Here is a 10,223-nt window from a genome sequence, read left to right as displayed (position 1 = left end):
CCGGCGCCGACCAATCGGGAGGAAGGGGCGGAGCTGTGCCACCACGCCATTGGCCCTTCCCGGCGCCTGTTAGACCACCTGAGGCAAACAGGCCCGCCCACTTCTGGAGCCGGCTCAGGAGAGCGCAGAGCACATCGATGGCGACGCCAAAGCAGAAGGGGCGGGGTCGCCGGGGACTGGTACGAGCGCGCCGGGCGAGAGGCTCTGGGCGCCGGAACAGCAGGCTGGGCGCGGCGCGGGCATAAGTGGAGGGGTGGTGGGGGGCGCCTGGGACAGGCACAGGGAACCGAGCAGGGGGCGCCCGGGACTAGCACAAGGGGCCGGGAGGGGCGCAGGCACGAGTGGAGGGGTGCGGGGCACCTGAGACAGGCACTGGGGGCAGGGGGCGGGGGCACAAGTGAAGGCGGCGGGGGGCGCGAGCTGGCGGGCGCAAGGGACAGCGGAGCTGGCAGGGCGGGGGACGCCTGGGACTGGCACAGGGGGTGGGGCGAGGCGGGGGGCTCCGGGACAGGCACTGGCGACTGGGAGGGGGGGCGGGGCGCAAGCCGGGAGGCCCCGGGACCGAGGAGGGTGTCGGGCGCGCGGCGGGGTCGCCGGGGCTGGCGGAGGGGCGGCGGCGGGCGGCCCCACCCGGACCCCAGAGCAGAGGACGCTCGGGGCCGGGGCTCCGCTCGGTGGGAAGGGTGGCGGCTCACGTCGGGCCGTGCATTCCAGGGTCCCAGGCACTCGGACGCCTGTTGTCCGAGTGCCCCTCGCCCCTCCCATCGCGGCCGCGCACTGTGGGGTTCAACCCCGTCGGGGACCGAGGCTCGTTGCGGCCTGTGGGAGTAACGGGTGCCAGGAAATGTGGGACCCCACCCACGACCCTGCGCGGGGAGCGCGCAGCCCCAGTTGCAGGAAAAGCAGCGGGCGCAGAGCAGGCTGGGAACGAACTTGTTGCGGGGGTGATGGAGGTCGCGTCGTTGAACTTCCCGAACCCGCTGAGGAGCTGGAGGTGCCCCGCAGGCCTTCTCAGAAGTGCCCGGGTGCTCCAGGCATCTTCCTCTCCCAGCACTGAACCCTCCCGCCTCCTACAGCAGATGCTGCTGAACCAGGCTTGGCGCCTCCAGCACATTTAAGATTTTTTGTGTTTCCATGAATCCTTCAGGTCATCTCACGTGTACCTTGCACACAGTAAGTGCTCACCCGATAGAAAAGTCACACAGCTGGTTAGTGGGTAGTTAGTGACCCAGTTGTGACTGATTCAAGGCCAAGGCTAGTTCCATCACACCAAGTGCACAGATTTGTAATACAGATTTCGACAGGTACAATAATTTCCATGCGAGCTTGTGTCCCACCCACTATGGTAGTTTTTTTCCTGTTGGAAGTTGGGTATGAATAAATCACAGTAGCAGTATTTTTGAATGCAATGGAATCTCTGAAAATTTTAAAACTCACAATCTACTTTATCTTCTATGTAAACATTTATCTGTATGGTTTTCTTCACTAAAGGCGTTCTTTCTATGAATTTGTTCTTTTTCTTGAGTCGCTTCCATATTTGCCTGTTTTGTACCAGTCAGGGCTTACACGCCCGAAAAGTCCAATTTTCTTTTGTATACTCTCCCTTGAGCAAGGTGTTCATGGATTCTGAGGTTGACTCACTGTACAATGTCCAGGTGGGGCCAAGGTTAGAACAGCACTTCCTCCTAAGGAAGAGAAATCCCTGTCCCCTGAGGCCCTTTCCTTCTTTCCTTCTTGCTTTTCCTGGGTACAGAAATAGACAACTGTAGGCAAGCCCAGAGTTTATTTTATTTTTTGGTTCAACATTAGTAATTAAAAAAAAAGAAACCTCCAGTACAGTTAACATACTTTGTTGTTAATAGTTTCACGTATACAATGTAGTGATTCAACAATTTTGTACATTACTCAGTGCTCATCACAATAAGTGTACCCTTTTAAAAAAAATAATAATCGGTTAAGCGTCCAACTTCGACTCAGGTCATGATCTCACAGTTCATGGGTTTGAGCCCCGCATCGCGCTCTGTGCTGACAGCTGGGAGCCTGGATCCTGCTTCAGATTCTGTGCCTCCTTCTCTCTCTGTCCCTCCCCTGCTCACGCTCTCTCTCTCGCAAAAATAAAATAAACATTAAAAAAAAATCTCTACCTGCAAATTGAGGCTCAAATTCATGACCCCAAGATCAAGAGTCGCATGTTCTACCGACTGAGCCAGCCAGGTGCCCCACAATAAGCGTACTACTCTCCTAGTCTTCTATTTCACCCATCCCCACCCCCACTTCCCCTCTGCTACCCATCAGTTTGTTCTCTGTAGTTGAGTCTCTGTTTTTCTTTGTTGAATTCCACGTACGAGTAAAATCCTGTGGTATTTGTCTTTCTCGGACTTCACTTCTTTCACTTAGCATAATACACCCTAGTTCCATCCGTGTTGCAAATGGGAAGATTTCATTCTTGTTTACGGCTCAATAGTATTCCAGTGTATATATACCACTCCTTTATCCATTCGTCAGTCGACGGACATTAGGGAGGCTTCTGTAATTTGGCCATTGTAGATCACGCCACAATAAACTCAGGGGTGCCTCTATCTTTTCAAATTAGCGTTTTCTTATTCTTGGGGTAAATACCCAGAAGTGGAATTACTGGATCATAGGGTAGTTCTATTTTTAATTTTTTGAGGCACCTCCATACGGTTTTCCACTGCGGCCGCACCGGTTAGCATTCCCGCCACAGGGCACCAGGGTTCCCCTTTCTCCACTTCCTCACCAACACCTGTTGTTTCTTCTGTTTTTAATTTCAGCCAGGAAAGCCCAGAATTTATCTTAAAGCTACAAGCAAGGTGCCTGGCTGCCCTCAACACTTCCCTAAAGGGGGAAGGAAGTGACTATGGAAATGGCGGAGCCAAGCAAAACCAGGGAGGGCAGACCTTCCGTCACTGGTCACCGTTGAGGCAAAAGCCCTGCGCGGCCTGAGCCCCGGCCCTGCCCAAACAGGTGACAGTACTTTTGGAGGAACCAGGCTGGTAGGAATCGTGGGGCTCTCCCAACCGAGTGTCTCCGCCCTCCAGTGTGCGAGGCGGCTTGTTAAATGTGAATTCGGATACCACAGGTCTGGGGGACGCCGGGCAGTGTGCATTTTATCCCTCCAGTGGGTTCTGACTGCAGGTGGCGCACGGGCCACCTTTTGAAACGGTTCTCAAAGGGTGGTCTAGGACCCCTGGAGGTCCCTCATACCTTTTCAGGGAGAAGTGGGGACAAAACCTTTCTCCGTAGCACCAGTAGGATCGGATTTGTCTTTTTTTCATCTTCATTCTCTTACGAGTGTCCAGTGGCGTTTTCCAGAGGCTCTGTGACATGTGCTCCGGAAGAGGTTACGTGTAGAAGCAAATGAGAGAATCCGGCGGTCTTAAACTGTAGTGAGCTTGACGTTAGAGAGATTTGCAAAACTGCCAGGCAGTAACACAGATCACGGAGTTTCCTTTTGTTTTGGGAACCTGTTATTAAAAACTGGTATTGATTTTTTTAAAAAACGGTAAATATTGGGCTGCCTACGTGGCTCAGTCGGTTAGGCGTCTGACTCTTGATTTCGGCCCAGGTCATGGTCTGATGGCTGTGAGGCCCGTGTCGGGCTCTGTGCTGACAGTGTGGAGCCTACGTGGGATTCTCTCTCTCTCCCTCTCTCACTGCCCCTCCCTTGTCTTCTCTCAAAATAAGTAAGCTTCAAAGTCAATGAATTGGTAAATATTGATAAAACTCACATAAACAGAAGCTCTTTGTATCATCGGTCATTTTTAGGAATGTAAAGGGGTCTGAGACCGGTGGTTTGTGAACCGCTCATCTAAACCAACCCCCGTTTTAGAGATGAGGAAATTGGGGCTCAGGGAAGCGGAACTTGCTTGATCAGAGACGTACACTAGAACTGCCCCTCTGGGGACAGATCAGATGCTCTCCAGGGTCCCTCTCAATAGAACCTGGGGTCCAGAGACAGACCCAGTGGTAGGACAGCACGTTATCACAGAAGTCAGATCAGATGGCTCCTCAAATGACGTGGAACGTCTTTCTCGGCAGCTGCTTGATAGAGACAGGGAGGAATGGGTTTGGGGGTCACACTGCCCTTAGCCTGCTCCGATTCCACTTCTTTCTAGCTGTGCAGAATGGAGCAAGTTGTCAAGTCTCAGGAGTTTCCTCGTGTGTATATAAGGAGCGACAAAACCACAGAGGGTAGCTCTAGGGTGAAATGACTCAAACCGGGGCTTGTGTCTGGACTGAGTGCCCATATGCCAGCTTCTGTCTTTTTTTACAGAAAGGACATAGAGAGGAGAGATATAAACTGTAGTGGAGAATAGGACTAAAAGAGAACCTATCAGGGGTGCCTGGGTGACTCAGGTGAACATCTAGACTCTTGACTTCAGCTCAGGTCATGATCTCATGGTTCGTGAGTTCAAGCCCTGCGTGGGGCTCTGCACTGACAGCACAGAGCCTGTTTGGGATTCTGTCTCTCTCTCTTAATAAGTAAATAAGTAAGGAAGTAAATAAATAAACAGACAAACATTAAAAAAAAAAAACCCACGGGGTGTTTGGGTGGCTCAGTCGGTTGGGCGTCTGACTTCAGCTCGGGTCATGATCTCACCATTCCCGAGTTTGGGCCCCGCGTCGGGCTCTGTGCTGACAGCTCGGAGCCTGGAGCCTTCCGATTCTGTGCCTCCCTCTCTCTCTGGCCCTCCCCTGCTCGTGCTCTGTCTCTCTCGCTCTCAAAAATAAATAAACATAAACCAACAAAACCCAAAAACACCCACATTTCTTCAGGCTTCCTGGTGCAGTCTTCTGGGAATAGAGGCAAAAAAGCAACTTTGCAGCTTGCTGCACAGCTTCTGAGTGGTTCCTAGAGTTCTAACTCAGCTGGCGATAAAATGCCCCACTATTTGAATTGCTTGCTATGAAACTTCCCATTTGACAATGACATACCCATGACTCTCACAATCTCCGTCTTCCTGATCCAAATGCTTATCACCCCAAGCATCCTGTCTTCCTCCCCACAGTCACCACCTCTGTCCTACATCCCTTCTGGGTGCCCTAAGCAAGGTGCACGAGCATGGATGCCACGTCAGTCTTGCTCCCAAGTTTGTGTATCACCTTCCTGTGCCTTATACTTAATAGATGGCCACCAACTGTTGCTGTCAAATGTCTGGTTTACAGTTGTGTTTTTAAATTTTTATTTAGTTTTTAAATGTTTATTTTTTAAAATTTTTATACGTTTATTTTTGATAGAGACAGAGCACAAGTGGGGGAAGGGCAGAGACAGAGAGGGAGACACAGAACCCGCAGCAGGCTCCAGGCTCCGAGCTGTCAGCACAGAGCCCGACGCGGGGCTCGAACTCACGGACCGCGAGATCATGACCTGAGCTGAAGTCGGACGCTTAAGTGGCGCCGACTGAGCCACCCAGGCGCCCCTAAATGTTTATTTTTGAGAGAACACAAGGTGGGGAGGGGCAGAGTAAGTGGGGACAGAGGATTCGAAGCGGGCTCTATGCCGACAGCAGCAAGCCCGTTGTGGGGCTTGAACTCCCGAACCGTGAGATCATGACCTGGGCCGACACTGGACGCTCAACCGACGGAGCCACCCAGGCACCCCGCTTAGCATGTTTTTGAGGCTTGTCCGTGTTGGGGCATGTATGAACGGTGTGCTCCTTTTTACTGCTGAGTGGTATTCCTCTGCGTGTAATTTGTTTATCCACATAATTTGTTTATCTGGTGGTGGACATTTGGATTATTTCTAAGTTGGACCATACATAAAGAACAAATCTTGTTTTGAACATTCACGTACCAAGTGTGGGGGCATGGTTTCATTTTTCTCGGGTAGACACGTTGGAGAAGAAGTGCTGGCTCATTTGGTGCATGTTTAACTTCTGAAGAGCTGCTAAGTTACTTCCAAAGTGGCCGCACCATTGTGCATTCCCACAAGCACTGTGTGAGGGTTCCCGTTCCCCCACATCCTCACCAACATTTGATTCTGTCTTTGTGATGACGGCCATCCTAGTGGGTGTGAAATGGTATCATCTCATTGTGGTTTTAATGTGCATCTCCCTAATGGCTAATAATGATGAGCATATTTTCAAGGGCTTATTAGCTATTCACATATATTTTATCCGGTGAGATATCCATTCAGATCTTTTCTTTGTACATTTTTAATAAGTTCTAGAATCGATTTATTTAAAAAGTTGCAGATAGTTCAGAGAGTAACCTTAGTTTCCCCCTACGGCTAACATCTTAACATGACCGTGGCGTATTTGTCACAACTGACAAACCAACACTGGCATTAATACTGTGACCTGAACTCCAGACTTCATCAGAGTTGCATTTTCCGGGGCGCCTGTGTGGCTCAGTCCATTAAGTGTCAGACTTCGGCTCCGGTCATGATCTCACGGTTGGTGAGTTCGAGTCCCGTGTCGGGCTCTGTGCTGACATCTTGGAGCCTGGAGCCTGCTTCGGATTCTGTGCCTCCCTCTCTTTCTGCCCCTCCTCTGCTTGCACTCTGTCTCTCTTTCTCTCAAAAAGAAACATTAAAATAAATTTTTTAAAAAGAGAGAATTACATTTTCCACAAATATACTTTTCCTGTTTGGGGGCCTATCCAGAATACATTACATTTTGTCATTACATCTTAGTTTCCTCTGGTCTGTGGCAATTTCTTGGTCTTATTTATTTATTTATTTATTTTTTAATTTTTTTTTCAACGTTTATTTTATTTTTGGGACAGAGAGAGACAGAGCATGAACGGGGGAGGGACAGAGAGAGAGGGAGACACAGAATCGGAAACAGGCTCCAGGCTCCGAGCCATCAGCCCAGAGCCCGACGCGGGGCTCGAACTCACGGACCGTGAGATCGTGACCTGGCTGAAGTCGGACGCTTAACCGACTGCGCCACCCAGGCGCCCCTCTTGGTCTTATTTTTAATAACCTTTGATTTTTTTTTTTAAAGATTATATTCTTAAGCAATCTCTATACCCATCGTGAGGCTTGAACTCACAACCCCGAGATCAAGAGTCACATGTTCCACTGATTTAGCCAGCCAGGCACCCCTCACGACCTTCAATTTTGAGGAATGCTGGTTGGGGATCTTATAGAATGTCCTTCAATTTGGATTGAAATTTTTTTTTTCTCTTGGTTATACAGGGGTTGTGGATTTTGTGGAAGAATACCATGGAAGTAAAGTGCCATTCTCTTGACATCATAACAGAGGGTCACGCTATCAACAGGGATGATATTAGTCTCAACCACTAGACAAGGCAGTGTTTATCGAGCCTCACCACTATAAAGTTCTTCCTTTACTCCTTTCCATGTTCTATTCTTTGGAACCCATTCACTAAGTACAGCCCACTTTTGCCTGTTTGTTTTTTAAATAGCATTGTTTGTCTTACTGAGTTTTAAAAGTTTTTGTGTATCCTAAATAAAAGTTATTTATTACATATACAACCAGCAAATATTTTCTCCCAGTTTGGGGCTTGTCTTTTCATTTTCTCAATGGTGTCTCCTGAAGAGGAAACTTTTAATTTTTTTTTTTTAATATTTATTTTTGAAAGACAGAGAGACAGAGTACAAGCAGGGGAGAGGCATCATGAGAGAGGGAGACACTGAATCCAAGGCAGGCTCCAGGCTGTCAGCACAGAGCCCGACGCGGGGCTCGAACTCACAGACCATGAGATCATGACCCGAGCCAAAGTCAGATGCTTAACCGACTGAGCCACTCAGGCGCCCCAGCTGGTGACATATCTAAAAAACCTTTGCCAAACCCAAAATCGCAAAGACTTTCTCCTATGTTTTCTTCCAGAATTCTTAGGGTTTTAGCTCTTACATGTAGATCCATGATCCATTTTGAGTTAATTTTTGTATAACATGTAAGGTAGGGGTCTAAGTCCATATTTTTGCATATGGATATCCAATTGTTCAAGCAACATTTGTTGGAAAGACCCCACTGAATTGCCTTGGCATCCTGGTAAAAAATCAGTCGACCTCAAATATGAACTATATATCTGGATTTTCCATTTTGTTCCATTGATTTTATGCTAGTACCACAGTGTCTTCTTGATTACTGTAGCTTTATAGTAAGTTTTAAAATCAGGTAAATTCTTCGACTTAGTTTTTCTTTTCAAAAATTTTCTTTTTTGGCTATTGTAGGTCCTTTGCCATTTCCATACAAATCTTAGGATAAGCTTGTCAATTTCTACAGAAAAGCACCCTGGGATTTTATCGGGAGTGCACTGAGTCTATAGATTAATTTGGGGAGAATGGCCATCTTCTTTTTTTTTTTTTTAAATTTACATCCAAATTAGTTAGCATGTAGTGCAACAGTGATTTCAGTAGATTCCTTAATGCCCCTTACCTATTTAGCCCATCCCCCCTTCCACAACCCCTCCAGTAACCCTCAGTTTGTTCTCCATATTTAAGAGTCTCTTCTGTTTTGTCCCCCTCCCTGTTTCTATATTGTTTTTGTTTCCCTTCCCTTATGTTCATCTGTTTTGTCTCTTAAAGTCCTGTGAGTGAAGTCATATGGTATTTGTTGTTCTCTAATTTCGCTTAGCATAATACCCTCCAGTTCCATCCACATGGTTATAAATGGCAAGGTTTCATTCTTTTTCATTGCTGAGTAGTATTCCATTGTGTGTGTGTGTGTGTGTGTGTGTGTGTGTGTGTGTGTGTGTGTGTATACCGCATCTTCTTTCTCCATTCATCCATCGATGGACATTTGGGCTCTTTCCATCCTTTGGCTATTGTTGATAGTGCTGCTATAAACATGGGGGTGCATGTGTCCCTTCGAAACAGCACACCTGTATCCCATGGATAAATGCCTAGTAGTGCAATTGCTGGGTCGTAGGGTAGTTCTGTTTTTAATTTTTTGAGGAACCTCCATACTGTTTTCCAGAGTGGCTGCACCAGCTTGCATTCCCAGAGAATGGCCATCTTAATAATATTGAGTCTTCCAACCCATGAACAGGTTATAATGTTTCCATCTATTTAGATCTTCAGCAATATTCAGTGGTTTGAGTGTACAGGCTTTGCATTTTTGTTAACTAAATTCCAAATGCTCCTTTGGGTATTGTTCTGAACGGAATTTTCCTATTTTCAGTTTCAGATTGTTCATTGTTGGTGCATAGAAACACATCTAATTTTTTTTGTTGATCTTCATCCTGACAACTTACTATCTGTGATCATGTTATCTGCAAATAAACACAATTTTACTTCTTCCTTTCCAATCTGAACACCTTCTATTTTTGTTGCCATTTGCACTGAAGGCCACCTAGAGTGCGATGTTGAAGTGGGAGAGGAGATCTATTTGCCTTGTTCCCAACCTTAGGGGGAAAGCATCAGTTTTTCACTACTGAGTATGACGCTCGTTTTAGGGTTTTCATAGATGCCTTTCGTTATGTTGAGAAATTTCACTTCACTTTGTTGAGAATTTTTATCATGAATTTTCAATTGCCTATTTCTCCTTTCATGTCTTTGACTCATGTCATTACCACCCTGATGCTAGATGCATATACATTTATAATGGTTATATCTTCCTGGTGTATTGATCTCTTACCGTCATGAAATGTTCCTCTTTGGATCTGTTAAATAACAAAAATTCAATCAAGTAATTCTATTTCTTTATTTAGATTTTGTTTGTGTAACTACTTATTTATTTATTTATTTAAAAAGTAATCTCTGTGCCTAACGTGGGGCTCGAACTCACAATCCTGAGATCAAGAGTCTCATGCTCCACCAACTGAGCCGGCCAGGGCACCCCCAAGTAAGGACATTTTAAAGACTTTATTGTATTGTATTGTATTGTATTGTATTTATTTATTTTACTTTATTTATGCATGAATCAGTCAGCATCCTGTCTAGCAAGTAGAAGGGAGCTCCAAAGGGCCTACAGAAAAGGAAAGCCTTTTTATTTTATTAAAAAAAATTTTTTTTTAATGTTAATTTATTTTTGAAGGAGAGAGAGAGCATGAGCGAGGGAGGGGCAGGGAGAGAGGGAGACACAGAATCCGAAGCAGGCTCCAGGCTCCGAGCTGTCAGCACAGAGTCCGACACAAAGCTTGCTTGAACCCACTAACTGTGAGATCATGACCTGAGCCGAAGTCGGACGCTCAACCGACTGAGCCACCCAGGCGAGAAAAGAAAAGGCTTTTAAAATTAGGGAGTGGGGGAAAAGAGGGCATTTTATTAGCAAAGAATCCATTGTTTCAGG

At 46.9% G+C, this 10,223-nt stretch overlaps 1 long non-coding RNA gene across 2 annotated transcripts; it reads left to right on the top strand.

Moving 5' to 3' along the window:
* Nucleotides 1-108: 108 nt before the first annotated feature.
* LOC122241424 lies at nt 109-7,419 on the top strand. 2 transcript variants are annotated; one of them, XR_006221562.1, is made up of 3 exons: nt 109-179; nt 2,793-2,985; nt 7,163-7,419. It is a non-coding gene; the product is annotated as an uncharacterized LOC122241424 (long non-coding RNA). The 2 variants fall into 2 exon arrangements; XR_006221561.1 differs by lacking the exon at nt 109-179 and adding an exon at nt 724-1,173.
* Nucleotides 7,420-10,223: the final 2,804 nt, after the last annotated feature.

Source organism: Panthera tigris, chromosome C1 (genome assembly GCF_018350195.1).
Source record: "Panthera tigris isolate Pti1 chromosome C1, P.tigris_Pti1_mat1.1, whole genome shotgun sequence".
NCBI lineage: Eukaryota > Metazoa > Chordata > Mammalia > Carnivora > Felidae > Panthera > Panthera tigris.
Note: the sequence above shows the minus strand (reverse complement) of the source record. Positions and strands in the feature narration are given on the sequence as shown.